Source organism: Heterodontus francisci, unplaced genomic scaffold (genome assembly GCF_036365525.1).
Source record: "Heterodontus francisci isolate sHetFra1 unplaced genomic scaffold, sHetFra1.hap1 HAP1_SCAFFOLD_256, whole genome shotgun sequence".
Classification (NCBI taxonomy): Eukaryota; Metazoa; Chordata; class Chondrichthyes; order Heterodontiformes; family Heterodontidae; genus Heterodontus; species Heterodontus francisci.
In genome coordinates, this window is record NW_027140732.1 from 192,501 (window position 1) to 206,250 (window position 13,750).

Here is a 13,750-nt window from a genome sequence, read left to right on the forward strand (position 1 = left end):
CCCCACTCTCCAAACTATTTATATTCTGCTGTATTCTCTGACAGTCCCCTTCACTATCTGCTACACCACCAATCTTAGTGTCGTCTGCAAACTTGCTAATCAGACCACCTATACTTTCCTCCAAATCATTTATGTATATCACAAACAACAGTGGTCCCAGCACGGATATCTGTGGAACACCACTGGTCACACGTCTCCATTTTGAGAAACTCCCTTCCACTACTACTCTCTGTCTCCTGTTGCCCAGCCAGTTCTTTATCCATCTGGCTGGTACACCCTGGACCCCATGTGACTTCACATTCTCCATCAGCCTACCATGGGGAACCTTATCAAACGCCTTACTGAAGTCCATGTCTCTGACCTCTAGAGCCCTTCCCACATCAATCAACTTTGTCACTTCCTCAAAGAATTCTATTAAGTTGGTAAGACATGACCTTCCCTGCACAAAACCATGTTGCCTATCACTGCAGCTCTTGTTAAACCGCATGACGGCTCTGGAGCTGCGGATGGACTCACTTTGGAGCATACGCGATGCTGAGGATGTCATGGATAGCACGTTTAGCGAATTGGCACACTGCAGATTTGGATTGCTGAGGGGGAAAGGGAATGGGTGACCAAAAGGCAAAGAAAGAGCAGGATGTCAGCGCAGGTGTCCCCTGCGGTCATCTCCCTCCAAAACAGGTGTACCATTTTGGATACTGTTGAGGGTGATGGCTCACCAGGGGAAGGCAGCAGTAGCCAGGTTCATGGCACCGTGGCTGGCTGTGCTGTTCCGAAGGGCGGGAAAAAGCGTGGAAGGGCTATAGTCATCGGGGATTCGATTGTAAGGGGAGTAGATAGGCGGGTCTGTGGTCGAAAACGAGACTCCCGAATTGTATGTTGCCTCCCAGGTGCACGGGTCAGGGATGTCTCAGATCGGCTGCAGAACATTCTGAAAGGGGAGGGTGAACAGCCAGTTGTCATTGTGCACATAGGCACCAATGATATAGGTAAAAAACGGGATGAGGTCCTACCAGCAGAATTTAGGGAGTTAGGAGCCAGGTTAAAAAGTAGGACCTCAGATGTAGTAATCTCAGGATTGCTACCAGTGCCACGTGATAGTCAGAGTAGAAATGAAATAATAGTCAGGATGAATGCGTGGCTTGAGAGATGGTGCAGGAGGGAGGGGGTTCAGATTTTTGGGACATTGGGACCGGTTCTTGGGGAGGTGGGACTATTACAAATTGGACGGTCTACATCTGGGCCGGACTGGAACCAATGTCCTTGGGGGTGCTTTTGCTAACGCTGTTGGGGAGGGTTTAAACTAATGTAGCAGGGGGATGGGAACCAAATGAGGAGGTCAGTGGCAGTACGGAGGTAGTAACTAAAGCCTGTAAGGAACCAGATAATGAAGTCAGTGTGACTAAGGGAAAGAGTAGACAGGGAGCAGATGATGAACTCAAAGGGACTGGTGGTCTGAGGTGCATTTGTTTTAATGCAAGAAGTGTAGTAGATAAGGCAGATGAACTTAGGGCTTGGATTAGGACCTGGGAGTATGATGTTATTGCTATTACTGAGACTTGGTTGAGGGAAGGGCATGATTGGCAACTAAATATCCCAGGATATCGATGCTTCAGGCGGGATAGAGAGGGAGGTAAAAGGGGTGGAGGAGTTGCATTACTGGTCAAAGAGGATATCACAGCTGTGCTGAAGGAGGGCACTATGGAGGATTCGAGCAGTGAGGCAAAATGGGCAGATCTCAGAAATAGGAAGGGTGCGGTAACAATGTTGGGGCTGTACTACAGGCCTCCCAAAAGCGAGCGTGAGATAGAGGTACAAATATGTAAACAGATTATGGAAAGATGTAAGAGCAACAGGGTGGTGGTAATAGGAGATTTTAATTTTCCCAACATTGACTGGGATTCACTTAGTGTTAGAGGTCCAGATGAAGCAGAATTTGTAAGGAGCATCCAGGAGGGTTTTCCAGAGCAGTATGTAAATAGTCCAACTCGGGAAGGGGCCATACTGGACCTCGTGTTGGGATGAACCCGGACAGGTGGTTGAAGTTTCAGTAGGGGACTACTTTGGGAATAGTGATCACAATTCCGTACGTTTTAGAATTCTCATGGACAAAGACGAGAGTGGTCCTAAAGGAAGAGTGCTAAATTGGGGGAAGGCCAACTATACCAAAATTCGGCAGGAGCTCGGGAATGTAGATTGGGAGCAGCTGTTTGAAGGTAAATCCACATTTGATATGTGGGAGGCTTTTAAAGAGAGGTTGATTAGCGTGCAGGAGAGACATGTTCCTGTGAAAATGAGGGACAGAAATGGCAAGATTAGGGAACCATGGATGACAGGTGAAATTGTGAGACTAGCTAAGAGGAAAAATGAAGCATACATAGGGTCTAGGAGGCTATAGAAAGACGAAGCTTTGAAAGAATATCGGGAATGTAAGACCAGACTGAAACGAGGAATTTAGAGGCCTAAAAGGGGTCATGAAATATCTTTAGCAAACAGGTTAAGGAAAATCCCAAAGCCTTTTATTCATATATAAGGAGCAAGAGGGTAACGAGAGAAAAGATTGGCCCACTCAAGGACAAAGGAGGAATGTTGTGCTTGGAGTCAGAGAAAACGGGTGAGATTCGAAATGAGCACTTTGCATCGGTATTCACCGAGGAGAGGGACATGACGGATGTTGAGGTTAGGGACAGATGCTTGATTACTCTGGGTCAAGTCGGCATAAGGAGGGAGGAAGTGTTGGGTATTCTAAAAGGCATTAAGGTGGACAAGTCCCCAGGTCCGGATGGGATCTATCCCAGGTTACTGTGAGAAGCGAGAGAGAAAATAGTTGGGGCCTTAACAGATATCTTTGCAGCATCCTTAAACACGGGTGAGGTCCCGGAGGACTGGAGAATTGCTAATGTTGTCCCCTTGTTTCAGAAGTGTAGCAGGGATAATCCAGGTAATTATAGACCGGTGAGCATGACGTCAGTGGTAGGGAAGCTGCTGGAGAAGATACTGAGGGATAGGATCTATTCCCATTTGGAAGGAAATGGGCTTATCAGTGATAGGCAACATGGTTTTGTGCAGGGAAGGTCATGTCTTACCAACTTAATAGAATTCTTTGAGGAAGTGACAAAGTTGATTGATGAGGGAAGGGCTGTAGATGTCATATGCATGGACTTCAATAAGGCGTTTGATAAGGTTCCCCATGGTAGGCTGATGGAGAAAGTGAAGACGCATGGGATCCAGGGTGTACTAGCTAGATGGATAAAGAACTGGCTGGGCAACAGGAGACAGAGTAGCAGTGGAAGGGAGTTTCTAAAAAATGGAGACGTGTGACCAGTGGTTTTCCACAGGGATCCGTGCTGGGACCACTGTTGTTTGTGATATACATAAATGATTTGGAGGAAAGTATAGGTGGTCTGATTAGCAAGTTTGCAGACGACACTAAGATTGGTGGAGTAGCAGATCGTGAACGGGACTGTCAGAGAATACAGCAGAATATGGATAGATTGGATAGTTGGGCAGAGAAATGGCAGATGGAGTTCAATCACGGCAAATGCGAGGTGATGCATTTTGGAAGATCCAATTCAAGAGTGAACTATACAGTAAATGGAAAAGTCCTGGGGAAAATTGATGTACAGAGAGATTTGGGTGTTCAGGTCCATTGTTCCCTGAAGGTGGCAATGCAGGTAAATAGAGTGGTCAAGAAGGCATACGGCATGCTTTCCTTCATCGGACGGGGTATTAAGTACAAGAGTTGGCAGGTCACGTTACAGTTGCAGAGGACTTTGTTTCGGCCACATTTGGAATACTGCGTGCAGTTCTGGTCACCACATTATCAAAAGGATGTAGATGCTTTGGAGAGGGTGCAGAGGAGGTTCACCAGGATGTTGCCTGGTATGGAGGGCGCTAGCTATTAAGAGAGGTTGAGTAGATTAGTATTATTTTCATTAGAAAGACGGAGGTTGATGGGGGACCTGCTTGATGTGTACAAAATCATGAGAGGTAGAGACAGGGTGGAGAGCAAGAAGCTTTTTCCCAGAGTGGGGGATTCAATTACAAGTGGTCACGAGATCAAATTGAGGGGGGAAAAGTTTTGGGGGGATATGCGTGGAAAGTTCTTTATGCAGAGGGTGGTGGGTGCCTGGAATAGGTTGCCAGTGGAGGTGGTAGATGCGAACACGATAGCGTCTTTTAAGATGTATCTAGACAGATACATGAATGGGCAGGAAGCAAAGAGATACAGACCCTTAGAAAATAGGCGACATGTTTAGGTAGAGGATCTGGATCGGTGCAGGCTTGGAGGGCTGAAAGGCCTGTTCCTGTGCCTTAACGGCCCAAATATATAGGGTTTTACTTACCCAGCAGCCCCTTGGTCCGCCGAAAACAAAAGGAAATTAAGTTTTAGCTGAAACTGACCTTCCCAGCTGCTCCCTCGCTCGCACTCTCTGCTCCCGAATAAGCTGCTGCAATGAAAATGGAATGGGCGGGTTGTCTTATGAGGAAGGTTGGACAGACTGGTCTTGTTTTGACTGGAGATTGGAAGAGTGAGGAGAGACTTGATTAAAATATATAGGATCCTGAACAGTCTTGACCAGGTGGATGTGGAAAGGTTGTTTCCTCTTGATGGCGAGTCCTGAATTGGGGGGCACTGTTTTAAAATTAGCGGCCGCCATTTTGGGACAGCGATGAGGAGATTTTTTTTTCTCTCAGAGGGTTCTGCGACGTTGGAATTCTTTGCTTTCGAAGGTGGTGGTGGCGGGGTCATTGAATAATTTTAAGGTGGAGGTGAATAGATTCATGTTAGACAAGGGAATCCATCTTTATCGGGGCATATGGGAGTGTGGAATTCAAGACATAAACAGATGAGCCATGATCTTATTGAATAGTGGAGGAAGCTCGATGGGCCGAATGGCCTTCTTCTGCTCCTAATTCATATGTCTTTATGCTCGTATTTACCTGTTTATTCGACATTGGTTAATGTCTCCAGTAAAATTAGAACTGTGCCACCTCCTGACTCCATTCCTCCAGTTCAATTCCGATCAGCATCACATCAATATCAACTGGTCCAAAACTCTGCTGCTGATGTCCAGTCCTTACCAAGTCCTGCTCGTCCATCACCCTCACCTTCAATACCCTCATTGGCACCCATTTCCCTAACCCCTTATAATTAAAATTGTTATCACTGAGTTAAAATAACTCCATGTCCTCACCCCTCCCCATCTCTAGCCTTTCCCCAAACCTGCAGCAAACTTATCCGGGATCTCTCCATCCCTCTGACATTGGCCTCTTTCACTGCAACTGACATCACTTGGTTCCATTAGAACCATAGAATCATCAACAAATTATGGCACAGAAGGAGGCCATTCGGCCCATCGTAACCGTGCTGGCCGAAAAAACTAGTCACACAATCTAATCCCACTTTCCAGCACCTGGTCCATAGTCATGCCGGTGACAGCAGTTCATGTGCATGTCCAGGTACTTCTAAAAGAATTGAGGGTTTCTGTCTCCACCACTATTCCTGGCAGTTAATTCCAGACACCCACCACCCTCTGGGTGAAAAAGATTTCCCTCATGTCTCATCTAATCACCTTAAATCTGTGCCCCCTGGTAATAGACTTCTCTGCGAGGAGAAACAGATCCTGCCTCTCTACTCGATCTTGGCCCCTCATAATTTTGGACACCTCAATTAAGTCACCTCTCAGCCTGCTCTGCTGTAAGGAAAACGACTCTATCCAATCTTTACTCATCGCTGTAACTTTCGTGCCCAGCAGCATTCTTGTAAATCTCTTCTGTACCCTCTCTATAACAATTATGTCCTTTCTGTAATGTGGCGACCAGATCTGAACACAATAGTCCAACTGTGGCCCATCCAGTGTTTCATACAGTTCCAGCTTTACAATCCTGCTCTAGATTCTATTTCTCGGCCATTAAAGGAAAGCATTCCATATGCCTTCTACGTATCTACCTGTCTTGCCACCTTCAGGGACCTGTTGACATGCACTCCAAGGTCTCTCACTTCTTCTACCCCTCTCAATATCCTCCCGTTTGTTGTGTATTCCCTTGCTTTGTTTGCCCTCCCCAATTGCATTACCTCAGATTAATCCAGAATGTAATTCCATTTGGGAGGCACAGTGGCGCAGTGGTCAGCATCGCAGCCTCACAGCTCCAGTGACCCGGGTTCAATTCTGGGTACTGCCTGTGTGGAGTTTGCAAGTTCTCCCTCTGTCTGCGTGGGTTTCCTCTGGGTGCTCCGGTTTCCTCCCACAGCCAAAAGACTTGCAGGTTGACAGGTGAATTGGCCATTATAAAATTGCCACCAGTAATGGTAGGTGGTAGGGGAATATAGGGACAGGTGAGGATGTGGTGGGAATATGGAATTAGTGTAGGATTAGTATAGATGGGTGGTTAATGGTCAGCGCAGACTCGGTGGGCCAAAGGGCCTGTTTCAGTGCTGTATCTCTAAATCTAAAAAAAATCCATTTACCATTTTACCGCCACTCAACCAAACCATTGATATAATTCTGGAGTCGACAGCTATCCTCTTCACTATCAACTGCCCGGCCAATTTTTGTGTCATCTGCAAATTTCCCAATCTTGCCTCCCACATTTACGTCTCAAATCATTAATATATATCCCAACAGCAAGGAACCCAACACTGAGTCCTGGGGAAAGTCCACTGGAAACTGCTTTCAATAAGCAAAATCATACATCGCACTTTGTTCCCTTTCCCTGAGCCAATTTTGGAACCAACTCAATCATTTTTGACCACTTGCCATGTGGGAACTTGTCAAATGCCTTCCTAAAATCCATGGAGACAACATCCACTGAACGACCATCATCAATCGTCCTTGTCAGTTACTCAAAAAAAATCAGTTAAGTTAGTAAGACATGACCTTCCCTTAACAAATGCATACTGACCATCCCTGAGTAATCCGAGCCTTTAGAAGCAACAGTTTATCCGATCTGTGAGAACTGACTCTAATTATTTGCCCACCACTGAGGTCTGACTGACCAGCCTGTAATTATTTGTTCTATCCCTTGCTCCCCTTTTAAATAATGGTGCAACCTTTGCAGACCTCCGATCCTCTGATAGGTCACATGCTTGTAGTGACGATTTGAAGACGATCCTCAGAGCATCCGCTATTTCCCCACTGACTTCCTTTAATAGTCTGGGATATATTCCATCCAGCCCTGGTGAATTATCCATTTTCAAGGATGTCAGACACTCTCGCACTTCCTCTCTCCTTAAGCTGATCGTACCTTCTCCAATCTATCTTCATGATTGAAGTTCCTCATCCTTGGAGCCACCCTCGTGAATCTTTTCTGGACACTCGTCAATGCCCCCACATCTTTCCTGTAATATCTACAATATTCAGACCCGTCTTTGAAGAAAACCTTCCTTTCTAACCCCTTCGTGTCGAATACAGGCCTGGTGAACACCAGCACATCTGTCTAAATCCCCACAACCGTGAACACCGCACAGCTGTTGAACTTACCCAATGAAGCCAAACACCCTCCGGTCTAACTCTCCACTTTGCACAAGCCTGCTCCTGCATAATTCCCCTGTGATCACCCTCCTGTCTAATTGCCCCCTGTGAACAAACTCTTGTCTAATCCCCCGGTGATCTCCCTTCTGTTTTATTCCCCCTGTGAACACCATCCTGTATAATTCCCCCGGTGATCACCCTTCTGTTTTATTCCCCCTGTGAACACCCTCCTGCATAATTCCCCCTGTGATCACCCTCCTGTCTAATTGCACCCTGTGAACAAACTCTTGTCTAATTCCCCCGGTGATCACCCTTCTGTTTTATTCCCCCTGTGAACACCATCCTTTCAAATCCCCCGTGTGAACACCCTCGTGTCTAATTCCCCCTGTGATCAGACTCCACTCTCAATCCAACCGTGAACACCCTCCTGTCCAATTCCCCCTGTGAACAGCCTCCTCTCTAATACCCCCTCTGAACACTTTCCTTTCCAATTCCCCCTGAGATCACCGTGCTGACTAATTCCCCCTGTGGAAACCCTACTGTCTAATTCCCCTGAGAACACACTCCTGTCAAAATCGACCTGTGAACTTCCTCCTGTCTAATTCCCCCTGTGAACACCCTCCTGTCTGATTCCCCATGTGAACACCCTCCTGTCTAATTCGCCCTCTGAACACCCTACAGTCTAATTCCACCTGTGACACCCTCTTGCCAAATTCCCCCAGTGAAAACCCTCCGGTCTAATTCCCCATGTGAACACCCTCCTGTCTAATTCGCCCTCTGAACACCCTTCTGTCTAATTTCACCTGTGAACAAGCTCCTGTCTAATTCCCCCTGTGAAGACCATCCTTTCTAATTTCCCCTGAGAACAGCCTCCTCTCTAATACCCCCTCTGAAGACTTTACTGTCTAATTGCCCCGTGATCATCCTCCTGTCGAAATACCTCTGTGAACACACTCCTGTCTAATTCCACCTGTGAAAACCCTCCTGTCGAATTCCTCTTGTGAACACCCGACTGTCTAATTCCCCTATGATCACCCTCCTGACTAATTCTGCCTGTGAACAGCCTCCTGTTTAATTCCCAAGAGAACAGCGTGCTTTGTAATTTCTCCTGTGAACATTCTCCTGTCTAATTCCCCCTGTGAACACCATTCTGTCTAATTCCCCCTGTGAACCCACTGCTGTCTAATTCCACCTGTGAAAACCCTCCTGTCGAATTCCCCTTGTGAACACCATCCTGTATAATTCCCCCGGTGATCACCCTTCTGTTTTATTCCCCCTGTTAACACCCTCCTGCATAATTTCACCTGTGAACACCTTCAAGTCTAATTTGCCCTTGTGAACAAACTCCTGTCTAATTCCCCCGGTGATCACCCTTCTGTTTTATTCCCCCTGTGAACACCATCCTTTCAAATCCCCCGTGTGAACTCCCCCGTGTGAACACACTCGTGTCTAATTTCCCCTGTGATCAGACGCCACTCTCAATCCACCTGTGAACACCCTCCTGTCCAATTCCCCCTGTGAACAGCCTCCTCTCTAATACCCCCTCTGAACACTTTCCTGTCCAATTCCCCCTGTGATCACCGTGCTGACTAATTCCCCCTGTGGAAACCCTACTGTCTAATTTCCCTGAGAACACACTCCTGGCAAAATCTACCTGTGAACTTCCTCCTGTCGAATTCCCCCTCTGAACACCCTCCTGTCTAATTCCCCCTGTGAACACCCTCTCGTCTAATTCCCCCTGTGAACAACCTCTTGTCTAATTCCCCCTGTGAACACCACCGATCTAATTCCCCCTGTGAACACCCTCCTGTCGAATTCCCCCTGGGATCACCATCCTGTATCATTCCCCCTGTGAACACCCTTCTGTCTAATTCCCAATGTGAACACCCTCCTGTCGAAATCGCCCTCTGAACACCCTACAGTCTAATTCCACCTGTGACACCCTCCTGCCAAATTCCCCCAGTGCAAACCCTCCGGTCTAATTCCACCTGTGAACACAATCCTCTCTAGTTCTCCCGGTGAGCACCCTTCTGTCTAATTTCACCTGTGAACGATCTCCTGTCTAATTCCCCCTGTGAACACCATCCTTTCTAATTTCCCCTGAGAACAGCCTCCTCTCTAATGCCCCCTCTGAAAACTTTACTGTCTAATTGCCCCTGTGATCATCCTCCTGTCGAAATCCCTCTGTGAACACACTCCTGTCTACTTCCACCTGTGAAAACCCTCCTGTCGAATTCCCCTTGTGAACACCCTACTGTCTAATTCCCCTATGATCACCCTCCTGTCTATTTACCTCTGTGAGCACCATCCTGCATAATTCCCCCTGTGAACACCCTCCTGTCTAATTCCCGCTGTGCTTAACATCCTGCCTGATTCCCACTGTGAACACCCTGCTGTGTAATTCCCCCTGCGAACACGCTCCTGTCTATTTCCCCCAGTGAACACCCTCTGTTTATTTCCCCCTGTCATCATCCTCCTGTCTAATTCGCCCTGTGAACACTCCCCCAGTCTAATTCCCCCCCTGAACACCCTCCGGTCTAATTCCACGTCTGAACACCCTCCTGTCTAATTCCCGCTGTTATGACCCTCCTGTCTGATTCCCACTGTGAACAACCTCCTGTCTAATTCGCCAATTGACCACCTTCCTTTTTAATTCCCCGTTTGATCACCCTCCTGTCTCATTCCCCCTGTGAACACCCTCCAGTTTAATTCCCCCTGTGAACCTCCTCCTGTCCAATTCCTACCTCTGATAACTCTCCTGTCTAATTCCCGCTCTGAGCACCCCCTGTCAAATTCCCTCTGTGATGACCCTCCTTTCCAATTCCCTCTGTGAGCACCCTCCTGTCTAATTCCCCCACTAAACACCCTCCTGTCTAATTTCCCCTGTGATGTCCCTTCTGTCTATTTTGCCCTATGAACACCCTCCTGTCTAATTCGACCTGTGAACACCCTCCTGTCTAATTCCCCCCGTGATGACCCTCCTGTCTAATTCGACCTGTGAACACCCTCCTGTCTAATTCCACCTGTGAACACCCTCCAGTCTAATTCCTCCTGTGAACACTCTCCTGTCTAATTCCAGCTGTGAACCCACTCCTGTCTAATTCCACCTGTGAAAACCCTCCTGTCAAATTCCCCTTGTGAACACCCTACTGTCGAACTCCCCTATGATCACACTCCTGACTAATTCTGCCTGTGAACAGCCTCCTGTCCAATTCACCCTGTGAACAGTCTCCTGTCTAATTCCCAAGAGAACAGCGTGTTTTGAAACTTCTCCTGTGAACCTACTCCTGTCTAATTCCCCCTGTGATCACCCTTCTGTCTAATTCCACATGTGAACACCCTCCTGTCAATTTCCCGCTGTGATGAGACTCCTGCCTCAATCCCCCTGTGAACACCCTCCTGTCTAACTCCCCCTGTGAAAATCTCTGCTGTCTAATTCCCCCTGTGATCACCCTTCTGTCTAATTCAGCCTCTGAACATCCTCCTGTCAAATTTCCCCACTGAAAACCCACCAGTCCATTTCCACCTGTGAACAGCTCCGTGTCGAATTCGCCTGCAAACACCCTCCTGACTAATTCCCCCTGTAAACACCCTCCGGTCTAATTCTACCTGTGAACACCCTCCTGTCCAATTCCCCCTGTGAACACCCCCTGTCTAATTCCCCGTGTGAACAGCACCTGTCGAATGCCCCCTGTGAGCAAACCTGCTGTCTAATTCCCCCTTTGAACAGCGTCCTTCCATTTTCCACCGTTGAACACCCTCCTGTCTAACTATCCCTTTGAAAATACTCTTCTCTAATTCCCCCAGTGAACACGCTCCTGTTTAATTCCCTCTGTGATCACCCTCCTGTCCAATTCCCCCTGTGAAGATCTCTGCTGCATAATTCCCCCAGTGAACAGCCTCCTGTCTAATTCCCCCAGTGAACAGCCACCTGTCAAATTACCACTGTGAACCTCCTCGTGTCTAATTCCCACTTTGAACACCCTCCTGTCTAATTACCCCTGTGAGCACCATCCTGCATAATTCCCCTGTGAACACCCTCCTGTCTAATTGCCGCTGTGCTTTCCATCCTGTCTGATTCCCACTGTGAACACCCTGCTGTGTAATTCCCCCTGTGAACACGCTCCTGTCTATTTCCCCCAGTGAACACCCTCTGTCTATTTCCCCCTGTGATCATCCTCCTGTCTAATTCGACCTGTGAACATCCCCCTGTCTAATTCCCCCTCTGAACACCCTCCTGTCTAATTCCCGCTGTGATGACCCTCCTGTCTGATTCCCCCTGTGAACAACCTCCTGTCTAATTCCCCAATTGACCACCTTCCTTTTTAATTCCCCGTGAGATCACCCTCCTGTCTCATTCCACCTGTGAACACCCTCCAGTTTAATTCCCCCTGTGAACCTCCTCCTGTCTAATTCCTACCTCTGACAACTCTCCTGTCGAATTCCCGCTCTGAGCACCCCCTGTCAAATTCCCTCTGTGATGACCCTCCTTTACAATTCCGCCAATAAACACCCTCCTGTCTAATTCCCCCTGTGATGTCCCTTCTGTCTAATTTGCCCTGTGAACACCCTCCTGTCTAATTCCCCCTGTGAACACCCTCCTGTCTAATTCGACCTGTGAACACCCTCCTGACTAATTGCCCCCATGATGACCCTCCTGTCTAATTCGACCTGTGAACACCCTCCTGTCTAATTCGACCTGTGAACACCCTCCTGTCTAATTCCCCCTGTGAACACCCTCCTGTCTAATTCCACCAGTGAACACCATCCTGTCTAATTCCACCTGTGAACACCATCCTGTCTAATTCTCCCTGTGAACACCATCCTGTCTAATTCCCCCTGTGAACACCCTCCTGTCTAATTCCACCTGTGAACACCCTAGTGTCTAATTCCACCTGTGAACACGCTCCTGTCTAATTCTCCCTGTTTACATTCTCCTGTCTAATTCCCCATGTTATCACCCTCCTGTCTCAATCCCCCTGTGAACAGCATCCTGTTTAATTCCCGCCGTGATCACCCTCCTGTCTAATTCGCCCTGTTAACTTGCTGCGGTCTAATTCCTGCTGTGAATACGCCACTGTTTAATTCCCCCTGTGAATACGCTCCTATCTAATTCCCCCTGTGATCACCCTCCTGTCTCATTGCCCCTGTGAAGACCATCCTGTCTAATTCCCCCTCTGAACACCCTCCAGTTTAATTCCACCTCTGAACACGCTCGTGTCTAATTCCTGCTGTAAACACCCTCCTGTCTAATTCACCCAGTGAACAGCCTCCTGACTAATTCCCCCCGTGATGACCCTCCTGTCTAATTCGACCTGTGAACACCCTCCTGTCTAATTCGACCTGTGAACACCCTCCTGTCTAATTCACCCAGTGAACAGCCTCCTGACCAAATCCCCCTGTAAACATCATCCTGCCTAATTCCCCCTGTGATGACCCTCTTGTCAAATTCTCACTGTGATGACGCTCCTGTCAATTTCCACTGTGAACACCCTCCTGTATAACTCCCCCAGTGAAAACCATCCGGTCTCATTCCACCTGTGAACACCATCCTCTCTAATTCCCCCTGTGAACACCCTCCTGTCTAATTCCCCCTGTGAACACCCTCCTTTCTAATTCCCCATGAGAACACCCTCCTGTCTGATTACCCCTGAAAAGACATTCCTGTCTAATTCGCCCTGTGATCACCCACCTGACTAATTCCCCCTGTGAACAACCTCCTGTCCAATTCCCCCTGTTAAAATCTCTGCTGACTAATTCCCCGTGTGATCACCCTCCTGTGTATTTCGCCCTGTGAGCATTGTCCGGTCCAATTCCCCCTGTGAACACGCACCTGTCAAATTCCCCCTGTGAACCTCCTCCATTGTATTTCCCCCTGTGAATATTCTCCTGTCTAATTCCCCATGTGAACCCCCATCTGTCTGAAACCCACTATGAACACCCTCCAGTCTAATTCCCCCCCTGTGAACACCCTCCTGTCTAATTCCCCCGTTGAACACTCTCCTGTCAAATTCCCCCTGTGAACACCCTCCAGTCTAATTCCACCTGTGAACACCATCCTCTCTAATTCCCCCTGTGAACATCCTCCTGTCTAATTCCCCCTGTGAACATCCTCCTGTCTAATTCCCCCAGTGAACAACGTCCTGTCTAACTCCCCCTGTGATGACCCTCCTATCTAATTCTCCCTGTGATGACCCTCATGTCTAATTTCCCCTTTGAACACCCTCCTGTCTAATTCCCACTCTATAAACCCTCCCTTCTAATTCACCCTGTAA